The sequence below is a fragment of the Paramisgurnus dabryanus genome, chromosome 13, assembly GCF_030506205.2.
Source record: "Paramisgurnus dabryanus chromosome 13, PD_genome_1.1, whole genome shotgun sequence".
Classification (NCBI taxonomy): Eukaryota; Metazoa; Chordata; class Actinopteri; order Cypriniformes; family Cobitidae; genus Paramisgurnus; species Paramisgurnus dabryanus.
The window spans coordinates 24963945-24974901 of record NC_133349.1 but is presented as its reverse complement, the minus strand read 5'-3'; positions in this window follow the sequence as shown (position 1 = coordinate 24974901).

The following is a 10957-nucleotide window of genomic DNA, read 5'->3' as shown; positions in this document are numbered from 1 at the left end:
GCAACACCAAAGAGTTTTTTTTACCTTAAAATAACGTTTCCAGAAAAGTTTCAGTCGTTCATCCACTCGAAACAGGGTGAACGGCACTTTCACATTCGCTTTGCAGCCCTCTATCGGCCAAAACCGCACTAAAGAAGTTTCCAACCGTCGGTTCGTGGTCCTTTAGTTCGAGTGAAAACTACAAAAACTTGCTTTACGGCAGACCTACAATCCAATCAGAGCCAGCTATGCTGCAGTATTTACGACAGTGGTAATGGACAATTACGCTTCTAACCTGTAGGGGGAGCAAAGAGCAAAAACTATTTAGTGTTGCTTTAATGGAGAGAAGACAGAGTGATGTAGCCATTTAGTATATGAGGGGATGATTAGTAGGCCAATGGTCAAGTTTGACCAGGATGCCGGGACACACCCCGACTCTTTTTTGAAAAACATTCTGGGTTTTTTACGACCACAGAGAGTCAGGACCTCGGTTTAATGTCTCATCCGAAGGACGGTGCTTTTTGACAGTGTTGTGTCCCCATCACTATACTGGGGTGTTAGGACCCATACAGACCACAGGGTGAGCACCCTCTGCTGGTCTTACTTACACCTCTACAGCAGCAACCATACCAGGTGATCTTCCGTCCAAGTGCTGACCAGACTCAACCCCACATGATTCAGTCTTGGGCTACAGGGTGATATGGCTGCTGGTTAGGTGTCATGATCATAGAAATTCAAATCGCTTACTCATTGTATGGAAGAAAATTATGTTTGCCATTTCAAAAACGCTGGTTATTATGGTTACAGGATGCTTGTAATGTTTTCATGTAATATAATATGGAACTTTACTACATTTTTTTTCAGTTACGTAACAAAGTTTATTTGGCAAAGCATAACAATAAGTATTTTAAGTATGTGTGATATGAAAATTCATTTATAGGTTTCGTTTCATGCCCAAATCAACTCTATAAAATACAAAAGAGTTTTCAGCTTTGAAAATTGCACAATTTCAGCGGAAAGCTTCTGGATTGTTAGAGTAAGAGTTAGACTCAATATACCCTTAAAAATATTAGGATCATAAAAGTTTCTTTGTTAGGCTATGTGGTTCCATGAAGAACCTTAAACGTCTACAGAACCTTTGTGTACAAAATATTCTTTCAAGTGAAATAAGATTCTGTGTACTTAAAGATAGGAAAGAAAGGAACCAAAAAAATGTGTTGTTTTGTGGTATCAACCTTGTACCATTTAATAATTGTAAGTGGACAATCAACAATAAATACATAAATTGATTTAACATATGATAAGCATGGGACAAAACTTTTAGGGGTGGTTTTCTGGACAGGGCTTATCCTAGTCCCAGACTAAAATGCATGATTGAGCTGCATTAATTAAAAAATATCTTGAATTGACATTTCTTATATCAGTGCCTTTGTTTGGTCTCAAGAAGCAAACCAGTATTGTTGTTTTTTTTTAGGTATGTTTGTAAAAGCTACTTAAATGTCCTAATATAACTAAGGTCTATAGTCCTGGATTAATCTTAACCCTGTCCAGGAAACTGCCCCTTAGTGTTTGACTTAAAATAATGACTAAATGTCTCTTCAAAACATTGTGAGGTTCCTTTAGTAAACATTTATTTATGTGTTTTGATAGCTATTAGTTTTAAATGCCACTCGAGAAACCTGTTTGCTCTAAATCATAAATCTTAAGATTGGTATATAACAAGACATCACATTTCTCTAAAATGAAAGATGGTAATTATCAAGATAATCTCAGATAACAACTCATGCAATCATCATACTAAATCTGAGTTTAAGCAAGTAGAAGTGAGTTGAATGCCAAATAGCTATTGAACATCACATATTCAGATTGAATACAATAGTCAGACTATAGGCCTATAGAAAAATGTCTGGACCTAGTTTAGATAGCGCAAATATTTCTTTACATTAAATACTTTGAACAATGAAAGACAGAGAGATATCATTGGAAACAATGAACAGCTTTAGACAAGCACATGTCCAAAGTCACACAGTGCTCTCTTCAGGAGAGATAGATAAACACTGCAGCTTCATTATTATATTTTTTATTTTATTTGTTTATGTATGTATTTATGTATTTATATTTTATTGTTTTTGTTTTTTTGTTTGTTTTTTTATTTATTTTATTATTTGTTTGTTTCTTTTATTTGTTTGTTTATGTATGTATTTATATTTTATTTTATTGTTTTTTATTTTATTTTATTTTATTTTTTGGTATTTAATTTTATTAGTTGGTATTTTATTTTATTTTATTTTATTTATGTAAGTATTTATTTATGTATTTATATTTTATTTTATTGTTTTTTGTTTGTTTGTTTGTTTGTGTGTTTGTTTGTTATTTTATTTTATCATTTGGTATTTTTGTTAATTTTTATTTGATTTTATTTTATTTATGTAAGTATTTATGTATTTATATTTTATTGTTTTTTGTTTGTTTGTTTGTTTGTTTGTTTGTTATTTTATTTTATTATTTGTTATTTTTTTAATTTTTATTTTATTTTATTTATGTAAGTATTTATGTATTTATATTTTATTGTTTTTTTTGTTTATTTTATTTTATTTATTATTTGGTATTTTTGTTAATTTTTATTTTATTTTATTAATGTAAGTATTTATGTATTTATGTATTTATATTTTATTTATTTATTTATTTATTTTTGTTTGTTTGTTTGTTATTTTGTTATTTGGTATTTTTGTTTATTTTATTTTATTTATGTAAGTATTTATGTATTTATATATTATTGTTTTTTTTTTTTGATTGTTTGTTATTTTATTTTATTATTTTGTGTGTTATACTTTATTTTATTGTTTTTTTGTTTGTTTGTTTTTGTTTGTTTGTTTGTTTGTTTGTTTGTTTGTTTGTTTGTTTGTTTGTTTGTTTGTTTGTTTGTTTGTTTTATTAAATATCTGCAAACATTTTCACTTTCCTAAGGGTGGTAAATAGGATTTGCCTCACAGATCTTAGCATTTAATTCACGTATTTATATTTTTAATTTAAACTACAATGTAAATTCTGTTGCACAATGAAATAAAAAATATTTGAATAAAAGTCTGTAAGAAATTACCTTAAGGTACAGGCACACGTTTCATTCAGTGAGAGTGAATTTACAGACACGTTCACTAGATGTCGCTGTCAGCTACCTAAACATTTAATGTCCTCACTGTCACAGCATCATTTCCAAACGAATCAATAAAATTAACCACAGGACACACTTCTTTACACTTCTGTATAATGAGACGATTCAATACAGGCATCTTTACAAACTGATGGACCAACAAATGAAACATGTTTACAAAGAAGAGATGAGATGATTCAGAGTAGATTTACATATAAAAAGCTTCTCGTGAACGGTTTGAGAGATCATTTGCATGAAACTGACAGGATGGAGGAAAACAGATGAGAGGAAAGTAAATGAATATTTGTGACAGGACCATAATTCATCTGCCTCCAGCTTGATTTGACAACAGTGCTTTATGCATAAGCCTTTTACATTGAAGGAAACATTCAGGTCAGATGTTATAGATTGAAGTAAATCAAACGCAACCTGCGTCTCATGCATGAAATGCTTTTAAATGCAAACAGACTGCCTTTTGCTCTCAGATGAAATGGGGTTGAGGAGAAGAACGGTTATGTGGATGGTGCACAGTTCATAGCGCATACACACTGTCGCACATTCATATCAAGGACTGACTATTCATTAAACTTCAAAGGAAAAAAATTTTATCAGTACACTGTCATTTGTTTGGTTCAACTTAAAAATAAAAAGTTGTGTAAAAATATTTTTATGTTGAATTAACTCAAAATTCTAAGGCAACCAAGCAACATACTTTTTAAAGTTGAACCAACAAATCTTTTTTACAGTGTACATTATGTGTGCTTTGTCCTTTGCAGTGTTGAAACAATGGTCTACTTCAAAGTTCTTGGGGTAACAAAAATGGCCCTTGTTTAATATTATTTAAAATTTAACCCTTTAACTGTTACTGTCCCATAGGTGGGACATTTGGCATTAAATATTTTAAACTATAATTTCTTAGTCTAAACCTACACTCATCTTGACAAAATATATATGTTTGGAAAGCTTGAAGAATGTAATTTTCATATTTTAACATTTTGCTTAAAGAATGACGTAGTAAGATTCATTTTCTAAAATGTCACCGGCCATCAGGTGGGCCCGAGGTGTTATTACATGTTTATTTGACCTAGGCTATAAACCTAAATTAATCTTGAAAATGATATATTGGAAATCTTTAAGAATGTAGTTTTTGTTTGTTAAATGTCACTGATCCCACAGGAATACATATGAATGATTATATAATTATAACACTAATATTGTCTAAACTTGAAATAATCTTAATCTTAAACTTTATTTTAAAAATGTAGTTTTCATATTTTAAAGCCATCTGGTGAAAGAAATTGGATAGTGACATTAATTTTATTAAATGTCACGGACCCCATAGGAATACATATGAATTCTTATATAGTCAAAATTCGAATATTCTTCAAATAAATGAATCTTTGAAAATCTTGTCAACTTATTGGAAAGCTATAAGAATGTAGTTTTCGTGTTATTTTAAAACCTTAATACATAAACCTAAACCATTAATAATAATACAGTGACAGTATTTTTTATTTGTGACAAGATTTTGTGCTTTTAATTTGAAATTTTGTTCAGAACTAGTTGTGATTTGTGACTTTATGTTTTTACTATTTTGTTGTAAACCATTTTCATTTTTATGTTTTTTAAATATAAAATACATACTTATTACATATACATATATTTCATTATTATTATTTTTTATAAATTAAAACTGTTATAACTATTTTTTATTTTAATATTTACAATTACAAACACTTCAGTGAATACATTAGTTTTTCAATCACACAGAAGTGAGTATGCGATACGAAACTATAATAAATACATGACTTCCCATATTTGGATATTAGGGGATTTTTAAGAAAAGCACTGTATTTTCGGGACTATACCTCACTCTGGAGTATAATTCGCAGTCAAAATGCGAGGAAAAAACATATATAAGTTGCACTGGACTATGTTGGTTTATTTAGAAAATGATTTCACAAAATCTAAGCCCAAGAACAGACATTTAATCTGGAATGGCAAGTAATTCAACAAAACAATGGCACACAGAACAGCAGGCTGGAAAGGTGTGCGTACATGTTAACGTAACATTACCATTTATTCAGCTAACACAATAGCATACACAACATGGGAGGCTGAATAGGCTAAATTAACATAACATCAAGTTCACCAAGCTCTCGAATTCATTCCACATCACTGAATCCATTAAATTACATAAATACAGGAGCAGCATATAGCGGACTCTTGCAGTTGTAGACAGTAATGGTTTCTCTTGGTTCATATGAATTCATTTTGACATATAAGTCGAACCTGAGTCGCAAGACCAGTCAAACTATGAAAAAGTGTGACTTATAATCCGGATAATACGGTACTATAAATAGTTATATATTTCACATATACTTTTTTTATTGAAACATTTTGAATAAAAACACACACTGTGATGTTTCATACTTGCAGATGCTCTCTTTAACTCTGTGCCGAGAAAAGAAAATAATTGCAGACAAAAAAGATGTTTGTTCGACGAAGTGACTGGAGCAGATAGACTGAATGTAGTATAATGTGAATCATTCACCCCTGAAGATGTTTTGGAATATAAATACTAAAAATATCTGTATTCAGAAAATCCAGCTTGTCTCAGCAAAGTCAGGCTGGGAGGTAAACATCATATATTCATAAAAGTATAGCATACTGTATATTTTCATCCTTGCAAAATAAAACGTCTAAGGTGCCTGGGCCGTGCATGTTTCTGCCTGGCATGGAAATTATGCATTACTGTAATGTAATCATCAAAACCCCGGACGTACAGAGCTATCCATCACTTACGGTCATCTCTAAAGCGTTCATTTGTATTCATTGTTTGCTGCATTGCTCTTTTTTTGCCCTTTTTCCTCAAATTGTTGTTCACACAGAGCGCTGATCTCGCAGCTTCTGGCGTAGCTCAATTGTAACAGATCCATCAAAGGTTTTTTATGCCAGTATTAAATAATGAACCATTATAGCCTTAACAATAGGACTTTTTACATCTTCCCCACTGGTCATTATTCAGTATTTTCAAAACAGCAGTGTATACAATAAACACACACACATTACATAGATGCAGTGCTGATAGATGCTATAGCTGATTTGACTTTTGATGGGACATTTTCTTTAACATTTCACTAAAATGTTAATTGCATAAATTAGTTTAGCATCAAATAAAGATAAAGTGATGAAATGATTTGTTTTTAGCTAAACTAGTACAATGTAATAGTTGGACCTATTTAAACAAATTACTTCAATTGGTAACACTTCAAAAATTAAGTTTTGTCAACTTACATTTTCTGTCTTTAAAGTCTCCCTGTAGTCAATAATTTTACCACTTAAAACTACTCACTGAGCATCATAACAGGTAAAAGTTTTTCCTGTATCAGTGATTTTAACATGCTTTAAAACTGCTTGAAAATAATTCCCTCATTAAGTATACACACATTTATGAATATGTAAATTATTCTCCGTCCAATCGTAGTGAACGTTATACTGTAATTTTTTGCACATGTGCGTCAGGTTGAACTAAGTTAAAAGAACGGGAGTGGGAACAGCATAGACCTGTCACTGTCTAAAACGCAGTGTGTCACCACAAGCGATCATTTCACATGCTTTCAGGTATTGCCAATTTAAATATTCAAAGGGGACAGAAAATGAAGAAATCGTTTTACATTGTCTAAGTTGAATTCAGAAGTCTACCCGCATTCATGAACAAATACGAAAAGTGCTAGACATTCTGAACATCTCCGTTTCATAGAAATTCCTCCTTTAGAAATGTCCGCCAAAAAATGGCCTAATCTGAACAACGGATACATGTTACGTAAAATGCATCTCACTCCCCCCCACTCTCATTCAATTCCCTCCCCTTCAAAATAATTAGCATACATCCGCCTATCGCCTCCAATGGAAGTAAATTGCAGCAGTGTTCACGAAGGTGTGCTCTTCTATCTGTAAAATTTTGGTCTGTTTTTGTTCTGAAGACAGTGAAGTTTACATTCTTTGGTCCCGTAGACCCTGCATATTAATTCGGTTGTCAGTTCACCTTTTAATGCTTAATCCTGTTCTGTACACACACAGTTCAGTAATTTACGGGACTCACAATCGCATTCTACAATCGAATTAACTCCCGCAAAATGCAGGTAGTGACAACCGCATTTACAGAAACTCTGCACAGTGTGTACATAACCGAACTGAACAACTAGTAGTTAATCAAGTGTTTAAACATTCATCATAAACAGGACAGGTCTCTCTTCTGAAAAAATAAATACATAGAAGGGGAAAAAGTCTTCTGTACGCGCGGTTCAGAAAATGACAGAGGCACAAGCATTTGCTGACTAGTGTTGCCAGATCTTGCACTAAAAAAACAGCAAACAAGAAAAATCCAATAATAAATGGAAAAAAATCTAAATTCTTTACCTCAAAGATCAAAATATTGGGAACGGCACTCTAACACTTTATTAACACCAAAAACTTGATCGCTTCATGAGCCAAAAGCCATAAACAGTTAAACGTCAAAACGGGATTTACGTACAAAAAAGACAGCGCGGCCTATCAGCATCAAGTGCTTGCATCATAATGATGTTGCCAGTTAAGCCCGAAGGGATGCCAAATAGGTAAAAAACAACGCAACCAAAATCCCCCACCTTGAAACTGTATAGCTATCTGAGAGAGGTTTTTAGGAAGCTTCTAAGGCATTACAGACCCAACCAAAATTTTGTTTTCTACATGTCACAGAACAAGGATAAATACACCATTCAATCATTCAATGTCACCTTTAAGCACAAGAAGACCCACGCTGTTTGAAGATTATATGTGTGCCCATTTGACCCACATGGCCATAATGCTGCATCTCAAGCCTTTCGGAATGCTAACTGAGTTCTTGTTTTCCTGCATGTTTCTGACATATTTACTCAAAACTAAAAATGCAGTGATTTTCCTCGTAAACATACTCTGTTGCTCTGATGTTAACAGGTTAGACTATTACACACTGTACGTGAGACCAGCTCGTGTGAGTTTAAAATGTTGATGTGATTGGTTGTGTGTGTGTGTGTGTGTGTGTGTGTGCGTGCGTGCGTGCGTGCGTGCGTGCGTGCGTGCGTGCGTGTGTGTGTACCTGGTAATTATCACGTTGTGGGGACCAATTGTCCCCACAAAGATAGGAATACCGGTACCAGTGTTTTTGTGTGTGATGTAGCAAATCAATGTGATTTCAAATCACGGGATTGAGATGTCTTTGGCAAACTCAAATATTATGAATAAAATACTGTTGAATGATGAATTTGCACATGGGTTGTTATAAAGGGGGCATATTATTAAAATCTGACTTTTTTCATAAGTGCTATAATTGGGTCCCCACTGCTTCTATCAACCTATGTGAATAAGATCAACCCAGTAATTTAGTTTTGATAAACCATTCTCTGCAAGCATGTAAAAACATTGTTTATTGAAATTTGGCTCCCCTTGCACTATCCAACCACAGCACTGCCATTTAGTGCAGAGATCAGCTCATTTGCATATACAAGGACATACCAAAGCGGCACATTTTTGCTCACACCTAAAAGTGGCAATTTTAACATGTTATAATAAATTATCCATATGATATTTTGAGCTTAAACTTCACAAATGCACTCTGAGAACTCCAAACATTTATTTGACATCTAAAAAAAGTCCTGGAAATGCCCCCTTTAACCCTTAAACAGGCAAAGTTCACCACGTGATACACTGTCTTCAGTGTCTTGTTTGGGGCATATAAAAGACTTTTCAATCAAATCCTTATATCACTTTTCAAACCTTGGTCTGTCTTGCATATGTGGGTAACATTATTTGCTTCAAGTTTTTTTATTGATTGGTCAGCCTGACCTAAATCCAACATGGCCACCGGTGGTGCAGGACAGTCAGAATTTGTGGTAAGTAAATGAATATTAATCTTACTTTCTTCTTAAAAAAAAATATGAATACTGCTAATATTAATTGTAAACATTATCTTAAGGTGCTGAAGAAGAAAATTTGGTTATATGTTGTTTATATTGATATTTAGCACATATTGAAATATTCTTTAAGTGATTTTTTTTGTGTGGAAAAAATATAAAAAATTACTTCAATTGGTAACACCTAAAAAAATAAGCTTTTTCAAAATTATTTTATTCACTTTTTAAGTGTTCCCAATTGAAGTAAATTTTTAAGTTAATCCAACTTTCACTTTTTGCAGTGTTTAATTTATATATAATACAGAATGTGTTCCATTTGGCCAGTGAAAAACCATTCCAGTTGAGTCACTTACCACGATGTCCCGGACCCGCAGCCAAAAGAGCATCATATACCCCACCACAAAGAGTCAATTAAGACAAGAAATCTGTGGCAGTTAACCAAAAAGTGCAGGGAGACTCCAACTGTAACCACATCTCCACAACCACTTTGTTGACATTGCACATATACTTACTGTATTGTACTGTAGGTAAATAGGCATCTAAGATACTTTTCCTCCATGGTTAACAGGGAAACTGATTTCATTGGAATGGCATGTAGAAGACCAAAACTCTCAGTGCAAAAGGAATGGAAAAAGGGGGTTCATTTTAGTGGGTGGAAATTAAAAAACCCGATGGGAAATTAGTTCAGTAAGGTCAAGGCTGAGAGACCGCAGTGTGTGTGGGAGAGGGAACAGAAAGAGATCCTCTTCATATTCTCATCACCATTGACTCACCATTACACGTGTAAAACTCTCAAATTACACAAACACACAAACCTCTAACCATGTGCACACTCAGCATGAGAACGGTGAAGGTTTTAATGTTCATTTTAGGTAAGCGCATGCAACATGATCACATATGAGTTAGTCAGAATAGTTCACAGCTGTGCTGGATCTACTCGATTAGATTTGTAACATCAGATATTCAGCTCAACATCGTAGTGTATGTTGCCAGCTGTGAGAGAATGATGTAACTGCATGAAGCCGTGAGCTCTTAATGAAACCCAGATATCAACTTTCTCCAAGATTGTAGGCTCGCTAAAATGACACCAACAGATCTGGGTGCAATTTTACGATGATAAATAGACTCCACAGATTTGCACAATTTGGATGACTGACTTGTTTAAGTGAAACAGAAAAAAACGAAAGAGAGAATCATTATAGACCAGCAGGCTTTCTTTACTATTATACAGCTCGATTGCAGTAAATTGCATCAGCACTGACTCCGTTTCAATAGTCTGGCCGCTTCTTCCTGTATCTCAGGAATAATCCGCTCTCGAAATCAATTTCAATAAGAAGAAAGTGACATGTGTCTCATAAAAGCCATCATATAAGTTTAAGTGGATGTACACTTCAACCTGTCTGAGCAAAGTCGATGTAAACCGAGTCGGGACAAATGAAGTTTCTGAAGGCTGATGAAACAGACGCTGTGTTTCCACCAGCCTACAATTCAATATGAACACACACTGTTTAATAAATGTCTCATAATCACAAATGCTTAATCTTAGCTGAGATGTCTTGTACATAACACACCATGTACACCCCTGAGGGCTTGAGTTTCATTTAAACTAGCACATCTCATTTTTTAAATCTTTGTTTAAAATTGATTTATAGACGTTTTGACACGCATCATTTTTTTATCACAACCAGCCTTGTATTTTTTAGTATCAAGAAGAGTTGTGATGAAAGAATGAAGAAAATAAATGTTTGATAATAATAATAAACTTTATTTTGTATAGCGCCTTTAAAAGTAGCATCTCAAAAAGATAGATAGAGAGAAAGAGAGAGACTGCATCATTTCCAATCTCCTTATAATTGTATCAAATCAGGGTTTAAATTTGTATTTAATAATACAT